Below are 15,556 nucleotides of genomic sequence, written 5' to 3' on the forward strand. Positions count from 1 at the left end.
CCATTATCAGAAGTTTGATGGTTCAGACCCATCTTTAGGACAATGTCAGGAAGGGCAGTTAGGTCTGTTCCTAGATAACCTTGTCACTGTTGAACTGACGAAGGGTTGGGGTCATGAACATGGACTCTTTGCAGTTGAGATAACATTGTCTTGTTCTGGTATAAATACTGTGTGTAAATGTTGATCGGGGCTCTGTTCAACTGACTTGCTTGGTGACAGAGTCATTCAAACGCTGAATGCCTTTGAATAAAACTTATTAAGACAAAGTCCGGATTTTGTCTCTTCTTGTGAGTCAACTGCTCTCCACTTTGATAAGAAAATTCCACAACAGTCTTGAGCCGGAAAAGGGTAGAGTGCCTTCTCCGGGTCAGGGGGGAGGTCCTGCCTCAAGTGGAGGAGTACAAGTATCTTGGGGTCTTGTTCACGAATAAGGGAAAAATGGAGCAGGAGATCGACAGACGGATTGGTTCTGTCTCAGCAACGATGCAGGCGCTGTACCGGTCTGTCATGGTGAAGAGAGAGCTGAGTCAGAAAATGAAGTTCTCGATTTACCGGTCGATCTACGTTCCTGTCCTCATCTATGGTCATGAGCTTTGAGTCATGACCAAAAGAACGAGATCACAGATACAAGCGGCCAAAATGAGTTTCCTCTGCAGGGTGTCTGGGCTCTCCCTTAGAGATAGGGTGAGAAGCTCAATCATCCGGGAGGGACTCAGAGTAGAGCCGCTCCTTGCTGAATAAAAAGGTAAAATATATCATTTTTCTGTGCTTTGGAACTATAAGCATACTTACTATAATCTACATTCTATATAGTCATTTTATGTTTCGTTGTGATCTTGCAGTGAATATCAGTAAAATAAAGCATAACCGCAGAAAAGAACATAGGCCTGCAGGAATATCACATTTCTTTACCATTACTCAGAGAGGATATAAATAATCTTTACACCAATTGAAAACAGAATGTGTATAATGTCTCCCAACCACAACAGTTTTATATGCAAGTGTAGAACAGGAATTGATGGTATCAAGGTAAAGCTCTTATATTATGATTGTGTCTACTTCTTGATCATACGTTTCTGTTCCCCTTTAATTAAAAAAGGAACTAATAAATAAATATTTAACATACACTCAAGCAAAAAGATGGATGTTATTTGAGATGGCTAATGAATGATGGACAGCTTGCAGTTAGCAGAATAAGCCAAGAAAAGAAAATCCTCTAAACCGTTTCAAGACATTCCATAAATGCTCTCCCTTTGAAGCTGGACTAATTAAATTACCTAGATGCATGTATATGTGCTCAGACTACTGAACGCCTGGTTCTCGGGCAGCAGATGTTTTACGTAGCTGATTAATTACAAACCTCCAGTTGCTGGGCAATTTGAAAGCGCTAATCAACTGGTCAGATGAGAATTCAGCGAAATAATTTTACAGCTGTATTGTTAAGTGATTATTTGGAACTTTTTCAAAACAAACTGTGGCTCCGTCAGTTTCTCTAATTTCATTAGCCTGCGCGTTCGTGCTTAATTTATTCATTTGCAAATTATTTTGCTCTGTCAACCCTTGCTGTCACTGCTACTAATTAATGACCCATAAATATCACATCTATTGATCAACTAGGCTGCTGGGAAATGAGACATTTGAACAGCCTTTTCTCAGTTACTCATACAGTATTTATTTTACACTTTTATTAGAGGCTAATAATTATGCCAAAACTTATAATGAAAGCTAAACTTTGACTTAAAATGATACGCCTTGGGCACAGCACGCAGCGTACCACACAACCCATGTTCAGAGGCATCAGTCCTCGACCCCTGTCCCAGGTTCGAGTTCCGACCCCTCAGACCTGTGCTGCAAATCTCCCCCTCTCTCCACCTGTCTCCTTCCTGTCTGCTTATTTTAGAAAAATAACAAAAATAAAGACCATTAGTGCTGCAAAAAAATAGATTTTTTTCTGCACTAAAAAAATCTTTTTACATTATTTGTTGTTGTACATACCTCTTTTATTTAGCTATTTCTGGATCATAATAGGAGCCATAATGCAACCCACAGCAAGCTGACAGCTGACATCATGAAACAGAGTAAACCTCCACACATGAGCATTCACCACGCAATATAAGCGCTGAATGAAAGCTTCAAAGAACAGCTTTTGGCTTTTATTTCCTGTGCAATGTATCATCGATACTGTCCGCTACAATCTGTTGGTATTGGGTTATATATTTATTAATGAATGCATTGTGCCACTAATTTCAGATCACACAACAAAGATGGTCACTTAACTGTGTCAAATATATATCAATTAACATTTAAATTACAACACCCCAGTCATTTTCAACTAATGTGGCTATTTTTCATCTCTCCATGGCATAAAAACTTCTAACATATTGCGCTGCATCCCGTATGCCAAATATATATAAGGTTTGTCACGCAACAGCGAATAAAGAAGGACTACACAAACAAAGCTCAGCACAGCAACCCTCTGGGTTGTCTTTTATAGATTTCTTCATACACATTTCATCTCCCAGGGCAAAGCAGGTGTGAGAGTGGAAGGTAGGAAATCATCAGGAGGATCAGGATGCATGGCTTGATATCCTTAGCAAAAGGTGACCCTAAAACACTGCCTTTCTTTTTAACAGCATCAGTGCTCTATCCTCAAAAGGCACATATAATATGAAAGGGTTGCAATTGACTTATGGACATGGACAATAGAAGGTCCTTGACAGAAGTAAACATCTTAGAACTACTAAACAGAATTGACTTGAATGTTATGTTTAGGGCAATAAAATGTTTGCATCTTGGAATGAGTCCTGTTGTAAATGCATTAACTGGGTTGACCTTGTGGAGGATGGGGTTAACATCAAAAGTAGTTGAGAGCCAGAAAAAGCCCACAGAAGATTAACCCGGTAATATCCGTGACAGTGTCAGAAATTAAAAATATTTGAATTTCCAACTTTATTTGACACATCCACTTAATAGTGGGATTTAGCAGAGCAGTGGTTTGGTTTAAAACATTAAAATATACCACATAATTAACAATATTTTGCTAAATATTTACCAACTATTAAAGTTAACTTCCTTTTGGATGATCTCTAGTAAACATCAGCTAGACCTGATCCAAATTTTACAATTAAAGAAACATGCAGAAAATAATGCTGCATAATGGAACAAGAAAATGACACTGGTTGCTAGGCAGCAGCAAAAAGAGGAAGTGGGAGACTGTACATTAGCAACTTTACAGCATGTGAAGTCTATAAAAGCATAGTGCACAATTAGGGGTCCATAGTGCTGTGGCAGAGGAGTCGTTGTAAAGTTTAAATGCAACGGTTCAGTCCAGAAGCCAAGAACCAGAGCTGACTGAAGGATTGCTTAACAACCATGGTTTGGGAAATAACAGTGGTAAACTGAACAAGTAGGTTAGCCAGCCTCAATGGTAAAATTAAACATTTTATAAAGTACCCAATAAACAAGATCTCTTATATTTCTGGAATTGTTAGCTTTCTGTAAGTAAAATGAATTAAGGTAAAATTTTTATTAGAAACTCATAAAACTGAAGCTACTCTATTAAAAATATTTGCATTGAAAGACTAAACTTAAATGCCTGAGGCCTAGTGCCATAACTACAGCTTCATGAATGTGATGAGCTTAGACATGAACCGGTTACCAGTATCAATTTACACTATGATTTTAACAACGGCTGACAAGTTCGGCCATACCTTTAAAGTCCTTTTAATGAGATGCCATAGAAAGTTCCGGAGAGACCAGAGTTTATCTGTCTGAAACATAAAACAGTACCCCTCCCCCGATCTGTTGCTGCACCCTGCTAGTTGGCTGGCTGAAAGTAGGCCCCTAAATCTTTCTCTCACAAGACAAATTCAATCGTTTGGAAATATTTCCAGTTAGGGGTGCCACCCTTCACTGTTAAAGTAATACTATTTTAAAACTCCTTGACATGCTACGCATGGAATCCCAGGCAGCTGATTGTCTGACGAATTAAAACAAGCTGAGATTTATTTGTTATACTTGTCTCAAAAATAAACTGCCCAAATGGCAGTATGATAACAAGGTGTAATAATAGGTTCAATTAGCACATCTGGAACTTTAGTGGTTTCAGTGTATGTTTTGTTAAGCCAATGATTCCTTTTTAAAATTAGAATATATACTACATTAACATAAATGGGGAAATCAATGCTATTTTAGTAACAGTACAAATAACCATTTCTCTGTTGTTGCTTTGATCAAATTGCTTTGTTCAGAAATCTATTAAATTATGTAATGTTTTAAACTTTGCAAATACCATCAAAAACTGGTATTTTTACTCAAGATCCTCATGGCATGAGAATCGTATACTGCCCCATGCATAGCTTAGCTGCAATGCACGACTGCAATGTGTGTTAGACACACATGCAAATAGTTGAGCTACTTTCATCTGTCAGAGTTTCAGAAACTTTGACATATTTTTTTTTTTTTAGGTATACTCTAGTAACTACAAGCCACAATGCCACATTGAATTAACAAGCAAGGTTTCTTTGTAAGGTCAAAGATGAAAAATATAAAAATCTGATTTGACATAATAAGAATTTATTCATTTCTGCCAACATTGATGATGCTTGCTCTCTTTGTCCTTTAGAAGTTTGAAACATTTGAATACCACAAAAGTAGATGCAAATTTATGCTAATGTAAATTCAATGCAACAACTTTGGTTGAATTTTAACCTAAACAACATGCACGTCTGAGGAGATATAAAATAAATATTACATATATAACATGGGACCAAGATGCAAGTGCAGGTGTTTAAATTCAAGAGACAAGAAGACACTACTAATTCCTATTCAGCTATTCAGCATAAATCTCATGTCATCCTGGTCTCTGTCTAGTTATGCCATCATCATAAATATCTTCCCCAAAATGTTTTACTACACCAAGAGTTGGCATGAAACTGTAAGATGAATCCTACTTTCTGAATGTTTTGAATATGAAGGTCAACTATATGTCACAAAATTCTGCCCATCTTTCACTTTGTATTATCAGCATGATGCAGATATAGCCTTTAGACCTTTTATTTGACTATTTTAAAACGGCATAGCGTGATTTTACACCTTCATCTCACTAATCTGTCTCAAGCATGAGATTGTTACTTTTGAGAGATAACAAATCAAAGAGTCTTCTACTTCATCATGGCCAGGGTAGATAAGGCCTCTTTACTGTCACGTAAAATCAGAAGCTTCCTTCTGAAAAAACACTCCATCCTAAGGCAATCTCCCACCATCAACCAGGTCTCTCCACATCTCTGCTAGAACTTTTTTCACACACACATACAATCAACTCCATCATATTTCAGCTCGAGAACAGGATTTATTTGGATTTAAGTCATAGATCAACATAAAAGTACTGGAAAGTGGAATAAAAATATTATTAAAAAATTAATCTAAAAAGTGTGACATGGAGTTGTATTCAGAACCCCCGAATTGTTGTAGAATTATATTTTTGTGCCATTACAGTTGCAAGTATTTTGGGATGTTTATCTACCAGCTTTTAACATGTAGAGATGGAAATTTTTGCCTACATTTCTTTGCAAAATAGCTTAAACCCAATTAGGCTAATAGAGAGCATATGTGGGGGATGCTGGGAGCTGTGTAGCTCTGGCTGTATGTTTAGGGTTGCTGTCATACTGTTTTCAGAAACTCCAACCCAGTCTCATAGTTTCCCCTCTGTTTAGCTCCATTCATTTTCTCATTAACTCTGACCAGTCTTGTCCCTTGAAGGAAATTATCTCCACAGCATATTGCCGCCACCACCATATTTCATCCGTAGGATGGTATGTCCAAGGTGTTAGTTTTCCACCTCATGAAGCGTTCAGCATGTAGGTGAGAAAGTTCAATATTAGTATCATGCACCACAGCTGTGTTCCCTATTGCTTGTGGAAAACTGCAAACATAAAATCACAAGGCTTTCTTTAAACAATGACTTTCTCCTGTCAACAGATTGTCCCATCTGAGCAGAGGACATGAGCTTATCTTATAACGAAAGTTTGCAGTAGTACTATTTCCATTTTTGGATGATGTATTGAAAAGTGATCCATGACATGTTTATAGCTTGGGATAGTTCTGTATAACCTAAACCTGCTTTTAAACTTTAGCCAACTGGATTTGTACTTAGATTACAGTACAGATAGATGGAATCAGAACTAATTAGATGACTTTTGGAGGCAACTAGTTACTCAGGATTTAATAAAGGAAGCTGAACAGATAAGCAAGCCACACTTTTAAGATTTTTATTTGTAAAAAACATTTTGCTTCCACTTAACAACATAGTGAAACTCTGTGTGGTCTGTTGCATAAAATTCCAAAAAAATGCATTGTGATTCTAAGGTGACAAAATGTAAAACCGAATTATAAATGCTTTTGCTATAAATTATGGTTTTATTCAATTTGTTTTTTTGTTTTTTTTATTGCTGAATTGCTGCGCAAACCTCTGTACTTCATTTCATGCATTCAGCTAGCGTTTTTACACTTTCAAACCATCCATTTAAACAGCAACCCAGGGGAAGCCTGCGGCTAGCTACAGATGACTTGTTCAAAGTTAACACAATGAGGACAGCACACAAAGGCAAACAGTTAGAGGGGCTGCATAATTATCCAACCCAAGGCGGTGGCACATGTTAGCTCACCACACCAAATTATTTAGGCAATTTAGAGCCGATTCTGAAAATGTGCAAACTGAGGAGCGAAAGCACAGACACTGATTCTGTCATGCCACTCGTGCTAATTGCATTTCTGCCTTACAGATGCACATATTCGGCATGGTGCAAGGATTAGCTCCCCAACAATCTGACAAGACTCAGATCAGATCCTTGAAACATTGCTGAATGAAGACACCTCGCTGAACATGTTCAGTATAAGAAGGATACAAAAGCTGGTGTCCAATTAAAGGCTTTTTATACTGTTTGTACATGCTTTTAGTGTGACATAGCGGTGGGACGTCAGCTTGGCCGATTGAATCATTGGACATCAAATCAAGCCATTCATAACAGTGACAAGCAAAGGGGGGGGGGGGGGGGTGCGGAAAGTCTGTCTTTCTTAGGCAGATGTTTCAAGGCAATTATATAAATTAAGCTGTCAGATGGGTCATGAGGAACGTTTGTCTTCCAGGCTCTGCTGGACCAGTAGACCTCCCTTCCTCACAGACAAAGTGCTTGATGGGAATGCTGCTGATAAAAGGGTCTTGGTTCTGTCAAGATTAAAAATGCTGCTTATAAGGAATTTCTTTAATCTAACAAATGCATGTCATCTCGCATTTTACCAGGGAATGATTCCGATGGCAAACATTCTTAGTCACTGTTGTGTTTTTTAGAGCAGAATTACACCCTAGCATGTTATTTACATATTCCATGGTGCCCAGACATTTCCTTTTATGATTTATTTCACTATAGAAGACAAGTGACTGGGTGCTGAAGAGCTGCATGGTGCAATATCAATTTGCCTCCTTTTAACAATCTTTGGGGACCAGTTGAGTACAAAGATGTCGGTGAGACATTTTTGACGATTTCTTTTATTTTTTATTATAGCTCTTGGATATTTTTCAGTAACATAGAACTCCCTTGGGAACTATTACATTTGTGAGTCTTTTTCTATCCGGTCCCAAAGGCTTTCCTCTATTAGAGATGTCATTTTCAATTAGCCATACTATAAATGGCTGTCTATGGGCTCATGTCAATAAAAAATTCATTTAAGAGGATGAGGCAGCTGTAAATTTGAGATTTATTTCATTTAAATTAGGGTGAGCAGATAATCTGCATTTCATCTCACACCTGTCCCCTAGTGGATATATGAAGATTTTTAGACCATCCTCCCCAAGCAAATAACTGATTAACATCCAATAAGGACAGAGGTAAACGCAAATACATGCTGAGTGAAATTGGTGCAGCTGTGCCTATCCTCCAGCGAATCCCATGATACGCAGGTGAATCTGTGCATTTATGCAACTGGTGACTTACATTTTATATGTCTGGGTTAGAGAAGCTATGCTCAGAATACCTTAGGAAAGGTAATTAATTCAGCTGTATGTATTAATAGTATGGAAAGCATTTAGCCATTTAAATTACAAGCTTGCAATAAAGTTATACTTCAATCATTAAGCTTTGATGTGTAACATTACAAGAAAATAACGAAAGAATCACTATTGACAGAGAAAGTGCATGGATTTTTCACAGATTATCAACTAACTGGGCTTGGGTTGGTTATCGGGACCAAGATTCTGAAACGTTACAGTTTCAGAACCACTCAAATTTTCCATCATACTGCTCCTAGGAGTTGACATCTGTTAAATAAGAGAAAGTCAGAGCGAAAGCGGCACAGTGGCCAGAGTTATCTTTGGCTGTATGTAGCATGGAGTATTGGAAGGATGGCCCTCCCCAACCTGCTGCTGCACACTGGCAATCGACTGGCTGACAAAAGGGTGGTAAATTTGGCTGTTTGGTAGAACTTTCGCTTACATAAAAAAAGGATAGTCACCTTTTTTATTGCAACTGGCACCAGCTGTCACTCTTACATGGGTTATGCTACTTTAGATCTACAGTTGGAAAGCTATAATCAACATTCAAGCTAACTGCAGGCTCCTTAAAATACTTTGCAGAGTTAAAAACTAATTTTAAATTAGGCATGTATTCTGTCTTCCATACACAATTTCAGGATTAGTATATTTTCATTTTGCTTAAATAATATTTAAGGTCAAAAACAAAATACCTCTAAACAAAAGTTGATACAAAATAGGTATAATTTTGGGGATGTTGTATATTTATAAAAGCCAACAATAGAGCTCAGTTTAAGAAGGTTTGGTTTTAGTTGCTGGAATTAGTGTGTGGAATTCCTTTGAACTCGGAACACGTTAATCTACAGATACTGAAATCTCTACAGAAAAAGAAATCTTCATTTCTAAGAAGGTTTGATATAAATTCAAAATGCTGATGTTTTTTTTATTATATCAATACTCAAATGACTTTATTACACGGTGACACTGCAAATTACAAACTGACAAGCACATTTATTTATCGGTTCTATAAATAACTAGCATATAGGATCTGGCAAAAAAAAAAATAAGGATAAAGGGTAGCTGAAATAAGCGATGCTTCAGCCAACACCTTTTTGATCACTTTAGGTTTATGTTTTATTATAGGATTGTTCTGCTTCTTTTTTCATGGCAAATGAGTGAAATATATGAATTGATGACAATAAGAAATTCATAGTTGCCTAAGATAACTCTATTGACATCTTAAGTGAGTCGAAAGCCAGAATAGTTGATATTGGAAGCTGAAGCCTTCAGATAATCAGAGAGGGGCTGCAGTTAAAGCAAACTTCTACCATCTTAAAGAAACTCAAGTCTCAAAAACATTATAATAATTGTGAGAATGCCATCTGTGAACCCCTTGAATGATCTTCAGGTTTGCACTCTCCAAAATGTATTTAAAAGCTGATTACTATTTAGAAGGTGAAATGGAGGTAGGGGGTGATGTGCTACCAACAGCCTTCCTGTGAGAAACACATGCTGAGAAAATAACACAGAAAACATTTAATTAAACCGCTACAGTATATTTGCTTTTTGAACTACTTTGCTTTAATGTCACCTTGTTACTTTACCTAAATTTCCTGAATAAGAAACATTCTATCTTCTATGTAAATAACTGCCAAATGCAAAAATGAGGAAGGGAAGGTATAAATGTTCATAAAATAGTAGCATTTGCATAAACCACTATGATGTTGTTGAGAGTGGAGTTGTTTTAAGATCTGTTTCAGCGCTTTCAGTGGTCGGCCTATGGGACCATCCCCTTTGGACCTATACTAAAACACACAGAGGTAAGATATTAACTTTAAAGCCATTCAAAAGGAGCCTCACTTTAATAATCCAGAACTATTCCTCGAAGTATATGTATCAGTGTCAAAGTAACAACTAAATGTTCTGGATAACATTGTCATAACTGTGAAAATCAATATCTACGTTTTTAGCCGCATTAGGAAAAAAACATTGCTTTGCTGTTTTAATACTGGAAAAGCAAACAATGACACTTTACCCAAGGTCATTAACAGCATAAGCATCTCATCCCAGTCAATGCACAGGTCGGACGTAGAGTTATTATTGCATACTTTAGGCTACATTTTGATTATGTCTCAATAATTTAAAAATAAGGTATACATCATTGAGTGTTTGCTACTCTAAAGAGATGAATGTTTGCAAGAACACAAGAAATCATATGGCTTCACTTAACCGGCAAAGATTTCTTCAAAAGAAAAGCAGAACTCAACGTAGAACAGGTCTGTTCTACTTACAATACATCAGAGGGTGAGATAAATATACCAAGTTCCATACACTAAAAATAAAAGACAAAAAAGCACTGCGAAGGCATCTTTTCTCTTTTTGAATCAAACATTCACACAAAAACCATGCAGACATTATAGACTAATGCAACCTGCCAACTGTTGACACGAAACACGGGAGGAGGGAATGCTGCAAAGTCAATGCCAGTGACTGTCCACTGTCTCTACATGCTCATCCAGGAAGAGTGAATGCTGCAAGTCATTGACTGGATGCAATCTGTTGGGTTTCCTTAGATAGAAAAACGTTTTATCCAATTTGAATAAAAAGCTAACTCCGACTGCACTGTTCAATTGTTAGGATTAATTGGAATGTATGAACCTGACTGTTGTGAAGTGCCTTGAGACAACATGTGTTGTGAATTGGCGCTATATAAATAAAACTGAATTGAATTGAATTGATCCTAGCAATTATTAGATTAACAAAAAACATTTCCTTCGCCCACGAAATTGCATTGATATTCTACTTACTCTTGAAATTTCCTATATCAGATTGTAAAACAGCACATTTGTTTTTATCATGTTGCGGTTTTTTTTTTCTGATAAAATTTGAATAAATAACATTTCTATCAGTAGGGCTTCAAAATATCACTTTGAGAAAGTGACATAAATTCTAATTATGGGGTTTCGGAAAATGCAGACCATGAGCAAAGTAAATTGCCCAAAGGATAATAATTTTGATATTAAGCCATGTAACATCCTTAGTTACTTAAATTTAGAGGCATGGCTTAAAATAGTCCAATACTCTGTCCTAATGCCTCTGAGTGGACCCACATTATAAATGAAGAGTGCCCACGGCAGCAGAGGGATTTGCTGACAACAGACAGATCTGTTAAAGGCTCTATATTCCTCATGCAAACTTAATTCTGACAACCATCACTTTAATAATTGCTGTCATTGCAAAGAAAAATCACACAATGCTAAAAAAATAAAAAGAATAATATTGTTATCAAGTAATGGCTTAATAATGCCCCTAAAAATCCAAATCAGTAAAATCAAAAGGGAAAATGTGAGCCCCTAAGCCACAGTGCAGAATCCAGCAGTCACCAGCACCATCAAGATGATAGCATTACACCAAATACCCAGCAACAACAAAGCCAAAAAATTGGAATTTGTACAATTTGCATATCTCTGATTAGATGATTCCTAGGGGTCCACTTGTGTGGCAAGTGGTGTGTTAAAAGCCGCCTGCTCAGCTTACCAAAAGATGCCAGAAGGACCTGGATCTGCCTTCATACAGCAGAGCAAAGCTTTCTTTGCTATCCCAAAATATTTTCATAAATCCCTTTGAGCTGTTTTCAAAAGCAGCTGGACCTCAAACACACTTTTGTTCAAAGTACATTTCAAAGCCCCCCCTTCTATCCCTGGGATGTTAAGGGGTTTTATAGAGTAGGACACCTTTGACTGGAGTTCAAAACTGGATAAAAAAAACGATTTGAAGTCCCTGGAAGCCTGATGAATAGCAGAGATGTTTAATTTCGACACGTTGCAGTGTGTGCATCTTGTCACACTCAGCAGCTCCCTCGCCCACATGCTTGTTTCTTCCTTCAATCTTGCTGAAAAGAGGGAAGTTACTGAAACAGCATGCGGGCAGACACTCAGTTAATTCATTATTGCCACAATGGATCACAGTGTGATTTCAGCCTGAAAGAGAGGGTGAAACGCTCCTCATATGTGAGTATTTTCGAGATCATCGTCAGCAAAACTTGTCTGTTTTGAGCAACCTGAGTTCACCACAGAAAAATTTCAAGAAAAAACTAAAACAAAAATAAATAGAAGCAAATTAAAGCAGTGTACTCACAAATATGCAAAAAGTCTTCCTTTAGTGGGCGTTTTCCTTTCTATTAAAAGATGACAGATGATCTCTCCCGACCCTAAAAGGCGGAGTGGTTGCGGTAATACCGATATCCACAGAAGTCCGGGTCCTCCTCTATCTGGTTAGCCAGCCCAAGCAGCACATCTCTTCGAGTAAAAGAAGCAACCAGGCGGTTAATTTCTATTTCTGAGCCCTTCTTTCCTCCGCTTCAGGGAGCAGTTTGGCTTGACGGAGCGTAGTGTCAGACGGAGGTTTGTTTTGGTGTCCTCACAGTCTGCCTCGCCGCTGCAGCCAGTTGAGGATCTCTCTGCAGCGCAGCATACCAGCTCACTGGTGCTGCTGAGGAGAGGAGAAAAAAAAGAAAAAAGGTGGCCCCTCAGTTAGTTGTAAGGAGTGGCTTTGCTTCGGCACTGCTCCCATTCAGATATTCTGGTGTGAAGATGTTTCCGGACGGTGTGGATTCGGAAGATAGACGCTTCATGAAAATAAAAAAAAATTGTAAAGTTTACCAACTTTGATATTAAACGAGGCTGTATTAAAAACGTTTAAACTCGGGAATTATTTATACGTAAAGAGATTGTCTCTACGGGATGAAAGTGATGCACTTCTTAAAAAATATTCACTCACCATGTTGCATGGTCGCAGTCTGTCCCTTGTATCAAATAGCAGGTTTAAATGAATATGTCAGGCAATAGTTCGACTGATGGGAGCTTTCTACAAAAAAATTAATTAATACATTTGGACACTGTCCAATAATCCAAGTCCTTGAATGGTTAATTGGATGTTCTCATAAATCAATAATTAAAAACCAAAACAATGTATTTTGTTTTAAAATATAAAACAGTTAATTAAAATACAATAGTTTTTTTTTTCAGTTGTCAAAAATTGATAAACGGACGTTTGATTTTGGTTCAGTTATCTTTTCATCATCAAAATAAAAACATCTCGAGGAAAAATGAAACAAAAATCATAAATAAACAGGAACACATAAAATAAACATATCTGACGGTTAAGCAAGTTTGCATTGTGACACCCTAAAAAACTCACCCGAACAACATGCACACTGTGATGTCACGGGGTGAAGGATTGATAGTGCATATGAGGTGTCTGAATGTGCAAACATGGTGTTCCAACCCTTGAAACTTAAAGTAGCTTATGGCACAGGGTGTCAAAAACCTAATAAAAAGTTATTGAACAACTGTCAGTTGCGTTTATGTGCTTATTTACAATAAAGTAAGGGAAAACACGAAAACAAAAAACAAGAGTAAACAAACACTGTATCCAAACACAAAGCAATAAAGAAAACACCCATTTCTAACTAACTAGAAATAAAAGACAAAGTTACCCATAAGACAATAAAACACAATAAGTGAGCTCCCTGGTGGTGTATAGCAGGAGTAAAGGAAGATTACTTTGATCACTTTGATCTCAGCTAACACAGTCTTACCGTTTGTCCAAAAGAACACAGATCCACAAACAAGATGCTGATCAAGGCCCAGCTGTAACCTGCTCAGGTGAGACAGACCTGCAACAGGGAAGAACAAAGAGCGCTCACAAAGAGAGCCTCTGGAGGTCAATTACTGTAATAGCAGGCCAAATCTTGTTTTTGTTTTTGTTTTAGTTTTTTAGTTTTTGTTTGCAGGTAATTTTCTGTTTTTTATTTTAATTCTAAAAATAAAATGCAAATGAATGAAGATTATTTGCGAAGCTGTTTTTCACGACTATAATGGCTTGTTTTTTAATGAAATGATTTAAATTTTAAAGCCAAAATCAAATCAAATAATGCCTTGTTTTTTTTTGTTGCTTTTTTTGTTTAGTTTGTTTTTCATTGCTTGTTTCTCACAGGTAAATCCAATTTCCTAAACAAAACATCAACATAACTATTAAAATTATTCACTTCCTAATTACCACAACAGGGTAGATCAGGGACCTGTTCAAGTATGGTAATAGGTTTTCACATCAGAAACAAATAATGAAAAGCAAACTATTCAACAAGTTGTTATTTGTTTTGTTTTTGTTTTAAAATGCAATATAGCTGATTCTTGTTTTTGGTCAAAAATGATTAAGCAGAAATTGGAAATTGGAAAAATAGGTCTATTTCTCATATTGAAACAACATGAACGCCTAGATTTGGGCTAGCATATACTAACTAACCCCATGATGTCAATATCCATATATAGTAGGAAAGAGTGTTTTCAACATTGGGCTCTCAATGTGATTAAAACAATGCAAAAGCTTGTTTTTCAACCTTGTTCCGTCCCCATTATAATTTCAGATGTGAGTACATTTTGTAGGCTCTTGTTAATCCTTATTTTGTGGTGCATAAAATTTGAGACCATCTTTGTGAACAAAAGAAACTGTGTGAACCATTCAAGCTCACATTCATACACTAACACAGATCGATAGGGAACTTGGCCATTAGTGCCTTGCCCAAGGGTACACTGACTTTTGGGAGGAAGGAAGCTTGAATCAAAGCCGCAACTTTCATAAATAAAGATGACTACTTTTCCCACTTATCAATTAATGCAGTTTATAAGAAATCAAATGTATAAAAGTTAAATTAAGCATACAAATAAGATTTGTTGGATATCAAATGTATCCAAATGTATATATATATATATATATATATATATATATATATATATATTGCAAAGCATGGTTGATTCTAAAGGTTGTTTTTAAACATGATCAATTTCTAACTACCTTAAATACTTTTTATTTTAAACAAATCCTACCTAAACCTTTTGATTAGAGTTTAGCTAAAGATGTATCAGCTGAGGTTTCCAGCAAAGAACGATAAGGCTGAAATGTTGTACTATAAATGACAATATGAACCAGAGCTGTAGGAACTGTCAAAAAAGTATTTTGGCTTGAGAAAAAACGTACGTTTGAATCCAGCTTTAACTAGTGTAGAGAGAGTGCTAATGCTTGTGTTAAACCTGCTTGCAAATGTTGCTGTTCATTAGCTGAGCTTACTGAATAATGGGAGATATTTGTGGTTTTAAGGAAAAAATGCCATGCCACCTTGTTAACATAATTTTATAAAGGCCATTACTATTACAATAACATGTATACCTTATTCACATAGTTATTTAGTTTCTTTTTCACACTGAGGGCAAACCAGATAACTTCGTTAAAGAAAAAGTGAAGGTTTTTGCTAGTTATGGTTCTGCTGCGTTTATTTGATTAATGATCTCAAAACTGGCTTAAAACGTTTGCTAATTTAGGCCATTTTAAGAATTGATTGGACTCTAACTTTTAATTTAGACATCTGCTAGCTGTTAAATTTTTACTCTGAAAGAAATCATCAAAATCTTCCCAAACAGATTGTTTGCATATTTCTACATCATTTTCATTGTTTAAATTCAAAGGTAAGGT

The 15,556-nt window shown here is 36.6% G+C and overlaps 1 protein-coding gene across 3 annotated transcripts in view; it reads right to left on the minus strand.

Moving 5' to 3' along the window:
• The window catches only part of cntn5 (contactin 5), a 223,615-nt gene extending 209,914 nt beyond the window's left edge, over positions 1-13,701 (minus strand). Inside the window, exons 1-2 of one of the 3 annotated variants that reach the window (XM_047392397.1) lie at positions 13,626-13,701; positions 12,164-12,517 (exon numbers count right to left, since the gene is read on the minus strand). The gene's annotated coding sequence lies outside the window, so the exon portion shown is untranslated. Of the gene's footprint in view, positions 1-12,163; positions 12,654-12,805; positions 13,062-13,625 lie in introns of those variants that run through there. The other 2 variants (XM_047392396.1, XM_047392398.1) reach the window with 2 other exon arrangements.
• Positions 13,702-15,556: the final 1,855 nt, after the last annotated feature.

The sequence above is a fragment of the Girardinichthys multiradiatus genome, chromosome 18 (assembly GCF_021462225.1).
Source record: "Girardinichthys multiradiatus isolate DD_20200921_A chromosome 18, DD_fGirMul_XY1, whole genome shotgun sequence".
Taxonomy (NCBI): Eukaryota; Metazoa; Chordata; class Actinopteri; order Cyprinodontiformes; family Goodeidae; genus Girardinichthys; species Girardinichthys multiradiatus.